This window comes from Henckelia pumila, chromosome 3, assembly GCF_033568475.1.
Source record: "Henckelia pumila isolate YLH828 chromosome 3, ASM3356847v2, whole genome shotgun sequence".
Classification (NCBI taxonomy): Eukaryota; Viridiplantae; Streptophyta; class Magnoliopsida; order Lamiales; family Gesneriaceae; genus Henckelia; species Henckelia pumila.
The window spans coordinates 9,496,085-9,512,119 of record NC_133122.1 but is presented as its reverse complement, the minus strand read 5'-3'; positions in this window follow the sequence as shown (position 1 = coordinate 9,512,119).

Genomic DNA, 16,035 nt, shown 5'->3' with positions numbered 1-16,035 from the left:
AGTCTTAGTCCAATCCTAGGTAATATGCAGTATGCAATGCAATCCTATTACATTGAGCTTCCAATTTACATTTCTTCTGTCTTTATTGTCTGCTGGGCCCACCTTCATCTTCAAATCTTCATCTCCCACTAAGTCTAATGTATTTATAATAAATAATCATGACAAGTATGGGATACATTTCAAGGGGTGGGAACGGGCCATAAACCAGGCCCACTTTTATTACATATGACAATTCATATTGGGCCATAAACCAGGCCCATTAATAAATCCAACAACAATAAAAACAAATGTAAATTCCTAACATACACCTACAAAATTGGTCATGGCAATCGATCATCCTTATCCAATAATATTTAATTCAAAATTAATTTATTGGATAACATGCAATGGCAATTTAAATTAAAAGGATAAAATCATATTCCATATATAAAATCTTATTTTACATACAAAATCATATTTTATCTTTTTATCAAATAAAATCATATTTTAAATATAAAATCCAATTTTACTCAATATTTCCATAAGATCATATCTTATCATCAATTGTACCAAAAATAATTAATTTCATAAAATCTGATTTAACGGATAAAATATATAAATTTTCCAAAAATTCAAATTTATCCAAAAATCAATTTAAAAATTTTCGAACTCGAACAATTCGATCCGACGCCTCGTGGACCAATCAAAAATAATTTTCGATCGGACCAAAAATAGAAATTTAACATATTAAAATTTTAATTTTTAAAATTAAAAATTAATTTTTTTTCGCGGGCCGCCTGGGACGCTCCCGGGCTGCCCGCTCCCCAAAAAGGGCTCGGGCCAGGCAGCCCGGCTGCCCCTAGCGCAGCGCCTAGCGCTGCCCGGGGCAGCGATCCAATCGCTGCCTGTGTTTTTGCCCGAAAAATTTTTAATTTTAAAAAATTTATTTTGTTTCAAAAAAAACCGAGGCTAAAAAAATTTTTGTACAATCGATTAATTTAATCGCTTGATCTGAGCAACCTGGCTCTGATACCACTGTTGGAGAACTGTGATCAGATCAATCAGAATTGATACCCGGTGCAGCGGAAGTTTAAAAATTTTATATGGAACGATTCCATAATGGGTATCAAAACTTTACGATTAAATTGTGTGTGTAAAAATTAAATAACAATTATAAATTTTTACCTCCAATCTCGAATCGAGATTATGGACACCAACAGATTACTCTGCTCTTGTTGTATATCCCAGGAACTGATGGACGAACTGTTCTTCAATCAGGTCCACGAACAGAGATTTAATCCCTCTGATAGATTGCACTAGAAAATCTATCAGAAGTTTCTACGAAGAGAATTAACGAATTTGATCCTTTAAACCAGACTGTAATTTAAAATTCACAGGCTGGTTTTTTCCCGAGCAGAGGGGAGGGGGGCGGCCACTTTTAGAGAGAAAACTAGGGTTTTTTCGAAAATTGTGACCTGTGATGTGTAATTTCTGTACTGCAATAACTTATTTATAATGTAGGCCGCTAACAGCTTAGGGCCCATTAGTCATAAGTTCAAGCCTGACAAGCAAAGCTCGCATGTTCAGAAATTAATATAAAATTCATCGTGACTCTGATTGATAAACCGATTTATCAATGTTCACAGAAACCATTTTTGCACCTTTTAAAGTCAAGATAAATTTTTCTGAATCCGAATTCAGTGATTTCCAAAAATGCCCATCCCTATGTCATTTTAGGAAATCTTACTCATCTACTCTTAAATAAGAAGTCCCACTTCTTTGTTCATTAAATTTAACTCTTTAAATTTAACTATCTCAACGGGGATTAAAAATCCATTACTCTGTGTGACCCTCAATGGTTCAGGGATACAGCTAGCCGTGGGCTCACAACTCCTTGTGACTCGGAACAACAATTTCCGACTTGCCCATCGAATCATGGTAAGAGCGCCTAGCAACATCGCCCCATGATTCCCTAGGTATCACTGATAGTGCCTGCAAGAACCAATAGATTTTGGTTAGCGTACAGTACGGTCCCTTCATCCATATATCCCGATCGAATCAACAACCATTGGTAAATCGAGAGTCGTTCGAGATTCGATAACTATGCAATGCATCTTGAAGATCAAATAGTGACATCGCATGTGCTACTAAGAAATCATTTCTTAAAAGACATCATGTACTCTGGCCAGAGATTCGTCACACTAATATCTCCTCAGATTGCATAGGATATCCACACTCGCAAGTATGTGGTGAATCCTTGACAACAAAGCATCGACTCCTATTGTGTCGTTACTGTACCCAATCCCGACACCTGATGACCGCAATAGAGTCGGTAAACGAGTCAAAGCACAGTACTAGCATATAGAGTCTCAATGATGTTTCAAGTAGTAAGGACTAATGATGTACAACCAAAACCGCGGACTTTATCCACTCGATAAATGATAACCACTTGGAAAGTCCGAATAGGGTAGTTCGATCATTCGTCGTATGAATATCCATTTGCATGCTTCGAACATCTCTATGTTCCTTACCAATGAAACGTGATACTCTGCATCGCAAATGCTAGTCTCAAACTCGAGCGATCCTTATCCTTATTTACGGACGGCTCAATCAACTAGGAACCTTTTAGAATATACAGTGACTATAAGATGTGTTTCATGATAGACATCCCCATGTACTACCACATCTTACATACACTATAGTATATTTAAGGTCTTTATCAAAACAACAATAGTATATCACAATATAACAATATGAAGAAAGATAAAGTTATTGCCATTAATAAAAGTGTAAATTATATTAAACAAAAGATTGTTTATACAAAGAGTCATCAAAGCCCTTAGCCACAAGTTGGCTCACCGGGCACCCACTCTTTCACCTTGGTTATTCCAGAACCTCTATTATAACCGATAGGGCCCTCAAGTGTATATCTCACACTATATAACTGAAGAAAGAAACTCGGGAATTCGTATTTAGAAATGAATCTGGGAAGCCCTATTTATAGGCAAAATTTCCGGCAAGGATCGGAACTTTCGATTTCGGGATCGGAGTTTCCGATCCAGCTCACGCCTTGCATGCATGACACGCCGGGATCGGAACGTCCGATCCGAAGATCGGAGCTTCCGATCTTGCCTCCGATCAACACTTGTCAAAACTCATGGCTGAGTCATCGGGTAAAGCTGGCAGCCAGAGATCGGAACGTCCGTTCCGGGATCGGAGCTTCCGATCTCGGTGCTTCCGCTGAGCTTCCGAAGTGGCTGGGATCGGAGCTTCCGATCTAGGTTCGGAGCTTCCGATCCTGCCCAAAGTCAAAAGCCCAAATTCTCTTCCGAAGTCTAATAACACTCCAAAATTGATTAATTACCAACCCTTAATCATGTTTATCATATTATTATCTTAAAATGGAATCTGGGTTACTACAGGATTGGTGGGGACTTACTTCATGCTTGCATCTGTACAGTCATTACCATGTTGACACTACTCTGAAGATTCTCCAGTCGTAGTTGGAGAGATTTTCATGCGGAACATAGTTTTGCCGGTATGCTTGTATCGATGCGTTCGGTAGGCACACGGGAAACTTCATGTTGAAAAGCATGATATGAATACAAGAAGAACACTGATGGTAGATCGTGAGCAGAAGGGGTCGACTGACATGCACTGACGCAGAGCATAGCTGGTTAACTATCACGAGTCATTTCTCCGGAGTTCTTCGTAGGAGGACATGTAGAGAGACTTGGTCGGGAGTATGCTTGTATCGATGCGTATGTCGATTAGAAGCTTCATGCTCAAGGAACAAGATTAGTACGATGATTTAAATACTGTATTGATGTAGTTGTAAACAGTATTTCAGTTGTAATGAATCATCATACTTTTGTTGTATCATTTCAAGTTCGATTGTACATTTCATTATATTTTGAATACTGTATGTATTACATGAGATTGTAATAAAGAGAATTGTACATAACTTGAAATAAGTGATACATGTTTTATTTATCCAGCAATTCGTGGATGATTGCATGATTGTGCGGAAGTTTGGATTGGGTTTAGTTGATTAGCGTTCAACTATTGCAGCTCATGGGATTTGAGTGGGCCGACTATGACAGTGTGACTTGTGGTTAGTCTAGGCTTTTCCTAGGATTGACCTAGTTAGTCAGTGGACTATGTTAGTGCCAGCGATGAGTGGACTCATCTGAAGGCATTAAGGGTATTTTTTGGTTTAGAACATTGAACTTTGTTCTAGGTTGTTTCCTTAGAACAGGCTGTTTGACCTTTGTTAGGTTGAGGCTTGTGATGATGGGTTTTCATCGGGATACCAGGTCCAGTATATGGCGAGAGTTGTGGACTATGACCAGGACTGGACGTGATGGGGCGCGACCCTATGCTAGTATTACTCTGGGAGTCCTTGTACTTCAGAGGTTATCTGGGAGCCTTTGTGCTTCAGGATTGGCGGTGGGAAGGCTACTCAGTCTAGGGATTTGGTAGCAGTCACGACAGGGTATGACCTTGGATTAAGATATCAGGATTAATATCAATGGTTCGATATCGTCTGGTGTTCCAGAGATATAGTTTGAGTTTTCTGCTGTGGAACCAGTCATGGAGGGATTTCCTTGACGAGTGTATACTCTGAGCCGATAGGTTTTAACCTTTGGGTTACTGCTAGACATGTGGATCTAGTAGGTGGATGGATTTCTACCAGCGATGACTAGGGGTTGTCATCAGAGTTGTGGTTAGAATTTCCTTGTGATAGGAATTATCCAAGAACTTGGATGGGATGCTGTTTTAAGACTTCAACTCGAATACGAGGACTACTCCTTGATGATTGGCTTCATCAGTATTGGATTATATCAGACGTTGAGGATTGTACATGACTATTTAAGATGTGAGGGAATCAAGGCCTATGACCGTGAAACCTTGGTGGTTGTCCAGGTGGGTTATTGAGGTAAGCTACCTTAGTCTTAAACTGTTGAACAATCTTAGCGAGGGATATAATCAAGATTGTGTCCGAAGATTGTGGAAATATTTGGGATTCTTTAGTTATTCTTCTTGGACTTGACGAGCCGTGGTGTTCATTCTGAATGAACGAGGTAAGGATAGTGAGTCCAGTGGTTGCGTTAAGTACTGTCTGATATTTTCAGAGGTTGAGCGTAGGATTTTCCATGGGATGGAAATGGGCTTAGTTTATCTTGATGTTTGCCTTGGGTGAACAAGACAATGATTAGCAGTGCTAAGGTGGCACGGGATCTGTGCTAGTGACTACTAGTGGTTATTGGCTAACTCTGTCAGAGTTAGGGTGATTAAGTTCAGAATACGAAGCAGCGGTTAGTAGTGCTGAAAAGGCGCAGGACTTGTGCCAAGTAAACTACTCATGTACTGTGATCTGACACCGTTTAGAAATGGTTCTTTGTGGCAGTTGAGTCATAGTTATTGATTGAGCCACGTAGGCTTACATGATCAATGGTTGTCTGATCGAATGAGCGCGAACATCAGTAGTTCGATGAGATCGATAGGATAAATCCAATCAGTGATGGTTTGGATATAGCAATCGAGAAATACTTGGGATAATATTTTATTGCTTAGTGCTTAGGAGATGAGTACTTGGTATAGTCTCAGAGCATTTGACAATTTGGATGATTTAGAATCTCTAGGTTTGCCAGAGACGAATCTATCGAAATATTGCAAGTGGACTTGTATGATCAAGTTAGGTGCTAACTTGACAGTGGAGACAAGCAAAGGAGTTGATAGTTTCCAGTATAGTTCATTCTTGTTAAGAAGGAAGCTGATATTGATCCAATCAATTGCTTAGTGATAGCAATAGGTCAGGAAAGGATCATGTTGTTGTTTCATGTGAGAGTTTTCCATTGAACAACAATAGTGAAGAGTGTCAACCGGACATTTCGATGAAGTGTTCCTGCGAGGAAATCTATGTATACCGTTGTGTTTGGATCCGACGAGTAGTTAGAAATGCTAATGGACATTAGCAAGGGAACATCAGTTGTTTGATCTGTGTGACATTAGTTGGAATCTAATTCTCGAGATCTAGTAGGTCGTGTCACTAATATTTCAGCGAGTGATGTGCGATATGTGACTGAGATAGTCAAGGATCGACTTAGTAGCCAACAAAATTGTTGTGGGAATCAAAGATTTCGCAAGATCGTGACGGATAGAGTTTGTTCTTTCGAGTCAGTTAGTCACATCTATGCAGACTGTTTGTCAAAGATATTGCGTTATATCAATAAACGACAATCAGAGACGCATTGTGTGACAAGTTACTTCGAGCACAAGTATTTTCCAGGATTGACTAGGGAATCGATGAATTAGATCGTTCAGTGCTGAGACTAATGCATTCGGCAAGGGAGCGATTTGACTATTGAGAATCCGTTGGGATTTAGTTCCAGGATCAGTATGTTCAACCTTGGGAGGTAGGTATGAGCTGATGGTATTATCAAAGACTCTGAGTTGAGTTATACCAGGTGCAATGACTGTCGAGTTTCGAGACGGAATAGGAAGAGTTTCCATATGTCTGTGCACTGTGGAATGTCCCAGTCGAGCATATTGGTGGAATCTTGCCTTAGTCATGATGTGCGTACAGTGGTTGCGGTTATGTATAACTATCAGGAGGATGTTTATCGACCAAATTCATGAGGTGAATAACCTATGATCGAGATGGTGTAGATCATCAGAGGTGTAATGACTTCTATTTCAATGTATGCGTGATTTCGCAGGCCAATGGCTAGGAGCTGACATAGCATCATGAATTGCAAGTGATGATATGTAAGGCCCGGGATTAATTAATATTAATCCGACTTTATTTAATTTTAATCCGCGTATATTTAATTTGGGAATATTTAGAGTTTTGATTTAAATTCTAATTTTCTTAAATTATTTAGGATTGAAATTGATGTAGAATAAGGGCCGAGGACCAAATTGCTATTATTGAGGAGTTGAGGGACTAAAGTGCAATTGGATTGAAAGTTATCAGATTATTTTGCATGTGCAACGTGTAAGAAGGATAATTTGTTCAGAAACTTTCGAAAAGTAGAACAGAGAGCCCGTTTTCTTCAATTTCCTTTGCAACTTTGAGTTTCAATTTGCCGTAACTTTTGAACCGGTTATCCGATTTCGATTCCGTAAAGTGTTCTGAAATCCTTACGACGAGGGCTTCTATCTCGTGTAAGTTTTATGTTGTGTTATATGAATTTCGAAATCAATAAAGGGCAGATATAAGATTTTGAATCATTGATCATGTTTTTGAGTTTGTATCGTTTCTATTTTCAAAACCGGATGAAGAGCTTATGTTATTATGTTGAATCTTGATGCTAGCATGTTTTATGATTGTTATGGATGTTTGTGCTGAGGTTTTGAAGATTATATCAGCTGGTTTTCTTGATTGAGAGCACGTACACATGGTTTGAATAAAAGAAATGATTTCAGGATTACGTCGGTTACCGATTTTGAGTCGCTATGTCGTTTAATCAAGTTTTGGAACTGTTTTGATAGCCGATTTCTGAGTTGAAGGTGTTGTTGCAATGTTATGAATGTTATAGTATTTTTATTATTCAGTTTCAGTTGAGTTTGAAGGCTAAACGACACAAGACACCGACGTGAACTAACGAAGAAAGAGTTGAGGTTTGAAATGCGATTGATTGATGAATTCTTGATGGTTTTGACTCATTTCTAAAATGATAGATTGATATGGAGTTTGATATATGTATTTTGATTATATATTACAGATTTGAAGAGTTCAAAACCTCAATAAAAGAAGGTATAATGACGACATCGCGAAGTAGGGACTTTGAAACTCAAGAACGACTAATCTTGAGTTGGCCCGCAAAAACCACATACTTGTTTATGTTTTTGATTTGATTGTGATGTTTTCGATCCATCTCAGGTAGTGGATATTTATATTCGAGTTGATATGATGCTATATTGATTCGATGATGCTATATTGAATCGATTCTATGCCAAGGTTGCGGTTAACCTTATTTGCGAGTCGTTTACAAACTCGTTAGATGGATATCCATGTCAAGATCGTTTACGAATCTTGATGGCACGAAGTTATATGAATCAATTCTTAGTCGAAGCGTTATTTACTCTATTTGTTGAATCGAGTTTAAATAGAGTCGATATGATTTATTTAACGCTTTCTATATATATGTTGGTTATACTGAGAATCGTTTCTCACTGGAGTTCATCCGGCTGTTGTCTTGTTTTGTATGTGTGCATGACAACAGAAGGGGCAGGAGCTAGTCATCGACGTCATTGACAGTTGGGAGAGAGTCTAGCACGTGAGGACTCGGGTTGTAGATGATGTCTTGAACTTTAGAAGCAAGGAACCTTGGTCTAGTTTGTTTTGGACTACATGTATGAAGTATGAAATAATTGATGTCGTTTACCAATATTTAGCGACTTGTTGATGTAATAAAATACATGTATAAATGCTTGAGAACTTTTTTGTATGTAGATGCATGTTCCAGATCTTTTAAACAATGTTTTGCATTGATGTTGGTGATAGGAATTGATGGTGCACGGTTTGACAGCAAAATGTGATCTGCAAATTTTCTGGACTTTGAAGGCCGCTCGATCGGTATATATTGATGGATCGAGCGAGCCTTGTAATTTTGCAAATAGAGGATTTTAGTTTTTAGCTTGCTCGATCCGCAGAAGTTGACCGATCGAGCGAGGCCAAATTATTTTCCATCCGAGAGCTGAGCAATTGTGCTCGCTCGATCGGAGACACTGAATTTTTTTTAAAAAAAAAATTTACTTGGCTCTTGGTTTATTCAATTGATGTTTAATGAATGTTATTTCTTTAGTAATTGCTCTAAATGTGTAAGGCCCCGAAATTATTTATTGCGGATTAGCAAAATTGATTATTTTTTTTATTTTGGATATTTATTTGAGCCGGGACTGAATTGATTTAATTGGGAGTTTCAGGGACCAAAATGCAAAAAGTGGATTTTTTATACAATTTTATCCCTCCTAGTTGACTAAGCCCATACCCCCCATACTCTCTTCCTCCCCTACTCTCTCTCTCTCGATTCCTCTCTCTCCCGGAAGCCATGGAAACCATTTCTTCAAGCTTTCTTTTCATTCGATTCGCACGATCTGACCGTTAGATTTCTTTTCCGAGTTGAGTTTCACGATCACCGCAACTAGAGCTTCATTTGGACGTAAGTTTTGCTACGATCTCTTGAACTTCATTTTGTTGGGTTGTTAGAATTTGATAATCTTGGAGTATGTTGTTCTTGAGCTAGCATAGATCGTGTATTCGAAGTCGAATCGGAAAAAGAACGAAGTTTGGATTTTATATGATTTTTGGAGTTAAATTCGAATGGGGTTGTGAGATTTTGTTGGATTTTGATGGTTTTTGATTTGTTTTGTTGATTGAGGAGTTGTTTTGGATGATTTGGGATTGTTGGTTGTTATCGAAGATTTTTGGTTTGGCCGATTATAGCCGTTATGTCGTCGGAATCGAGTTTGGATTATTGATTGTTTTGTTTCGGTTTGACTTCCGGGTTTGATTGAATTGGTAGATTGTTACCGAATCCGTATATTCTTCATTTTCAGATTTGGATTGGATTCTTGGAATTGGATTGAACTTGGAAGTTGAGTCGTGTCGAGAACTGAAGACGGTATATTGATTGAATTTCCTTGTTATGAAGTTTTGTGATTCGATTGATTATTTATTTGAGTTCGTTATTATTTTCAGATTTGAATCTTCGACGGACTCGAAAGGTAAAAGATGACTTTGAATTGAATGGGGTTGAATACTCGAGTTCGATTGATTCTCGAGCCCCAAAAATCACATACTACATGTTTATTTGCTTGTGTGAACTTGTTTGAGTATCTTGTTACACTTGCATTCATATTGAGCCGATTATTCAATTCGTTTGAATTTAGACGATTTAGAGAGCTATATTGAAGTGGGCTTAGATTTTGAGTTTTTCTAAGTACCAGAATACTTCTTATAGTTGCTCTGAAGTCTAGGGGTTGAGTTGAGCGACATCCACCCCGAATGGGCGTGTCGGTGAGTTGTTGTGAATACTGAAAGAGTGGGTGCCCAGTGAGCCAACTTGTGGCTATGGGCTTTGATGACTCTTTGTACAAACGATCTTTTGTTTAATATAATTTACACTTTTATTAATGGCAATGACTTTATCTTTCTTCATATTGTTATATTGTGATATACTATTGTTGTTTTGATAAAGACCTTGAATATACTATAGTGTATGTAAGATGTGGTAGAACATGGGGATGTCTATCATGAAATACATCTTATAGTCACTGTATATTCTAAACTGTTCCTAGTCGATTGAGCCGTCCGATAATAAGGATAAGGATCGCTCGAGTTTGAGACTAGCATTTGCGATGCGGAGTACCACGTTTCATTGGTAGGGAACATGGAGATGTTCGAAGCATGCAAATGGATATTCATAGGATGAATAATCGAACTACCCTATCCGGACTTTCCAAGTGGTTATCACTTATCGAGTGGATAAAGTCCGCGGTTTTGGTTGTACACCATTAGTCCTTACTACTTGAAACATCATGGAGACTCTATATGCTAGTACTGTGCTTTGACTCGTTTACCGACTCTATGGGGGTCATCAGGTGTCGGGATTGGGTATAGTTACAACACATATAGGAGTCGATGCATTGTTGTCAAGGATTCACCACATACTTGCGAGTGTGGATATCCTATGCGATCTGAGGAGATATTAGTGTGACGAATCTCTGGCCAGAGTACTTGATGTGATTTAAGAAATGGTTTCTTAGTAGCACATGCGATGTCACTAATTTGATCTTCAAGATGTATTGCATAGTTATCGAATCTTGAGCGACTCTCGATATACCAATGGTTATTGATTCGATCGGGATATATGGATGAAGGGACCGTACTGTATGCTAACCAAAATCTACTGGTTCTTGTAGGCACTATCAGTGATACCTAGGGAATCATGGGGCGATGTTGCTAGGCGCTTTACCATGATTCGTTGGGCAAGTCGGAAATCGTTGTTCCGAGTCACAAGGAGTTGTGAGCCCACGGCTAGCTGTATCCCTGAACCATTGAGGGTCACACAGTGTAATGGAGTTTTAATCCCCGTTGAGATAGTTAAATTTAAAGAGTTAAATTTAATGAATAAAGAAGTTGGACTTCTTAAATAAGAGTAAGGGAGTAGGATTTCCTAAAATGACATAGGGATGGACATTTTTTGGAAATCACTGAATTCAGATTCATGAAAATTTATCTTGACTTTAAAATGTGCAGAAATGGTTTCTGTGCACATTGGTGAAATCGGTTCATCAATCGGAGTCACGATGAATTTTATATTAATTTCTGAACATGCGGGCTTTGCTTGTCGGGCCTCAACTTATGACTAATGGGCCCTAAGGTGTTAGTGGCCTGCATTATAAATAAGTTATTGCAGTACAGAAATTAAATACAACAGGTCATAATTTGAGACAGGTTTTTCGAAAACCCTAGCCTCCTCTCTCTCAAATCGGCCGCCCCCCTTCCCTTCTCTGCGTGAGAAATTCCGGTCTGTGATTTTGAATTGCAGTCTGGAATAGCGAATCAAATTCGTTTATTCTCTTCGTAGAAAACTTCTGATAGATTTTCTAGTGCAATCTATCAGAGGGATTAAACCTCCATTCGTGGACCTGATTGAAGGAAAGCTTGTTCATCAGTTCCAGGGAGATACAAGAAGCGCAGAGAAATCTGTGTGGTGTCCAATAATCTCGCTTCGAGATTGAAGGTAAAATTTAATAATTGTTATTTAATTTTACACACACAAATAATTTAATCGTTAAACGGTTGATACCCACACTATGGAATTGTTCCATAATAAAATTTTTAAACTTCCGCTGCACCGGGTATCAATCGTGATTGATCTGAGAGCCGCGTTTTCCAACAGTGGTATCAGAGCCAGGTTGCTCAGATCAAACGATTAAATTAATCGATTGCACAAAAATTTTTGAGTCTTGGTTTTTTAAAACAAAATAAATATTTTAAATAAAAAAATTTTTTCGGGCAAAACCCGGGCAGCGATTGGATCGCTGCCCCGGGCGGCGCGCACAGCGCCGCCAGGGCAGCGCAGCACAGAGCGCTGCGCAGGGCGGCGCACGGCGCCGCCAGGGCAGCGATTGTCGCTGCCCTAAAGGGGCAGCCGGGCTGCCCCGGCCCGCGCCCACGGGTGCGGGCCGGCCCGGGAGTGTCCCGGGCGGCCCGCGGGAAAAATTATTTTTTTTTATTTAAATTAATTTTAATGTGTTAAAATTTTATTTTTGGTCCGGTCAAAAATTGTTTTTGATTGGTTCACGAGGCATCGGATCGAATTGTTCGAGTCCGAAAATTTTAAAATTGATTTTTGGATAAATTTGAATTTTTGGAAAATTTTAATATTTTATCCTTAAATTGAATTTTGAAATCAATTATTTTTGGTACAATTGATGATAAGATTTGATCTTATGTATATATTAAGTAAAATATGATTTTATCTATAAAATTAGATTCTGTAGATAAAATATGATTTTATTTAATAAAAGGTAAAATATGATTTTATATGTAAAATATGATTTTATATATAAAATATGATTTTATCCTGTTTAAATTTAAATTGCCATATGCATGATATCCAATAAATTAATTTTGAATTAAATGTTATTGGATAAGGATGATCGATTGCCATGACCAATTTTGTAGGTTTATGTTAGGAATTTACATTTGTTTTATTGTTGTTGGTTTTATTAATGGGCCTGGTTTATGGCCCAATATGAATGTCATATGTAATAAAAGTGGGCTTGGTTTATGGCCCGTTCCCACCCCTAAAATGTATCCCCTACTTGTCATTGCTATTTATTGTAAATACATTAGATTTAGTGGGAGATCAAGATTTGAAGATGGTGGGCCCAGCAGACAATAAAGACGAAGAAATGTAAATTGGAAGCTAATGTAATAGGATTGCATTGCATACTGCATATTACCTAGGATTGGACTAAGACTCGTGATTGGCAACCACGAGTCAACTAGAAATGGAATCGATCATCCTATATATAATATATGATATTATGATTGTATGCATGTTTTAGACATAATTGTATGAATCCGGCAAGCATACAATAAATTGAAAAATGATGAGACAAATTTTCATAATTAAAAATCCCTCATTTTAAATATGATTTAAAATTGATATCAAGATAAATAAAGGAAATTTAAATTTGTTTAAATGTTCCTACCTTCCATCAACGGTCAATGTATGTGATGCTACCCGCGGATACGGTCCGGCTCATATTATTGGGGGGGCCCGTCCGTCGGAAAGCTGTACATTGGATCGACACATGTTGTAAGTTGGGTGGAACTCCCATGGGATCGGCTCATATTATTGGGGGATCCACATGGCGACCGTCCATCACAACTTAATATTGATGGGTCATCTTGACATGTCACTTTAAACGGCGTCATATTATTGGGCCCTTATTGGACATGAGGTAAATACATGGGGGTTGCTTTGGAAGCAATTGGGCTCTACCTTTTGAGAATTATGGTTGGCTGATATTATTCGGGACCATAAGTTTGTCAATTGGACTCCATGTTCTCACTAAGGAAAAAGTTTCCCGTTTTCACTAGAGGGTAGTGAAATCGTTAAAATAGTGGGAGTGAGATTCATAAAATTAAATTTCGCCTATTTTATGTCTTAGTAAATTGCTTAAACAATCATTGATATATGTCTGTTTTTCTTTTCAGTATTTCATACAATGAATTCGCGTAATCCATTATTCTCGATCCTCGAACAAAACAAGTTAACTGGCGCAAACTATACGGAATGGTTCCGGAAGTTGAAGATTGTTTTGACTTCGGAGAAGATGCTCTACGTGTTAGAGAAATCACCTCCGAAGGAAGCACCAGCTGACGTAAGTCTGGAGGAATTGGCCAAACTTGATGCATGGTGGGACCATGACATCAAGACCAAATGCTATATGCAAGCCTCGATGTCTGATGAACTCCAGAGGCGATTTGAGGACACCGTGAATGCTGCTGACATTCACGCTCAACTCAAGGAACTTTTTGGGGCTCAATCGAGGGCTGAAAGGTTCGCTACTGTTAAGGAGCTAATGACGTGTCGCATGCGTGAAGGGACTTCGGTCCGTGATCATGGGGTACGAGTGATTTGGCTCATACAAAAGTTAGCGACCCTTGATTTGGTGTTGGAGCATGAACTCAACGTGGATTTACTGCTTCTGTCTCTTCCTTCTTCGTTTGACGGATTTGTGGTAAATTTTAATATGAACAAGATAGAGGCCACCCTTGAAGAGATGGTCAATATGCTTGTGACATATGAATCCACACTTAAGAAGGATAAACCAGCTTTCTTGGTGGGCTCCTCATCTTCTGCTAAGAAGGGGCCAAGTATGAAGGGCAAGAAACGTTCTGCCCCACCCAAGAAAGTCGAGCCCGAGAAGAAGCACAAGACAAAGGCTTCAAACAATGGAAAATCCAAGGATGTTTGCCATTACTGCAAGAAGCCCGGTCATTGGAAGCGCAACTGCAAGGAATATCTAGAGCAGTTGGGAACTGCAAAGGGTATGTTCTATATTGAAATAAACATTTCACTTAATACTACTTCTTGGGTATTGGATACCGGATGTGGATCTCACATTTGCAATGATTTGCAGGTGATGACAAGAAGTCGCAGGCTTAGAATGGGTGAGACCCAGCTGAGGCTCGGGAATGGTTCCAGAGTTGAAGCTACAGCCATTGGAGATGTTTGTTTAATTTTGCAGAACGGTTTTAAGTTATTTTTAAGAGATGTTTTATTTGTTCCGGATTTAATTAAAAACATTATTTCTGTTTCTATGCTAGATAGAGATGGTTATTCTTGCAATTTTGTGAATGGGATTTGCAATATTTACAAGAATGAATGTTTGATTGGAAATGGACAACTTGAAAACGATCTATACAACTTAAAACTAAAAGACGTTCCAATAAATTATATTGATAAACCGGCGACAACAAACAAAAGGAAAATCGATAGTCAAAACCCGGCGAACCTTTGGCATGCTAGGCTAGGTCATATTTCCTCAAGGAGGATGAACAAGCTAGTGGGAGAGGGCATGTTTGATATGTCTGATATTAACTCTCTACCTACTTGTGAATCCTGTCTAAAAGGGAAAATGACTAAATCTCCTTTTAAGGGGAAGCCTGAGCGTAGTCAAAATCTGTTGGATTTGATCCATACAGATGTTTGTGGACCATTTAGAGTTGGGACTCAATATGGCCACACCTACTTCATTACCTTTACTGACGATTATTCAAGGTATGGGTATTTATATTTAATGAAATATAAGTCTGAAGCATTTGAAAAGTTCAAAGAATTCAAGGCTGAAGTAGAAAACAAGCTAGGTAAAAGTATTAAAGCACTTCGATCGGATCGAGGTGGAGAATACTTAAGTACCGAGTTTTTGGACTATCTAAAAGAGAATGGGATTCTCTCTCAGTGGACTCCTCCTATGACACCACAGCTGAATGGTGTATCGGAGCGTCGTAATCGAACTTTGTTGGACATGGTTCGATCCATGATGAGCTTCACTGAGCTTCCACCTTCGTTTTGGGGCTATGCGCTTGAAACGGCGGTATTGTTGTTGAACAACGTCCACACTAAAGCAGTGCACAAAACACCATACGAGTTATGGAATGGCAAAGCTCCTAAGTATTCGTACTTGAGGATTTGGGGATGTCCAGCTTACGTGAAGCGGACAGTGGGAGATAAGTTGGATAGTCGATCCAGCTTATGTTATTTTGTAGGGTATCCGAAGAATTCAATCGGATATTATTTCTATTATCCTGCTGAAACAAAGGTGTTTGTTTCTAGGAATGCCACCTTCTTGGAGAAGGAGTTCTTATTGGATAAGAAAGGCGAGATGATGGAACTCGAAGAAGTTCGAGAAGAACCCGAAATACAAAATAACGATCCTACGCCTCAGGAACCATTACTGGACACGCCTGAACCTAGAAGATCCGAGAGGACTTCTAGACCTCCTATTCGATATGGTCTTCTT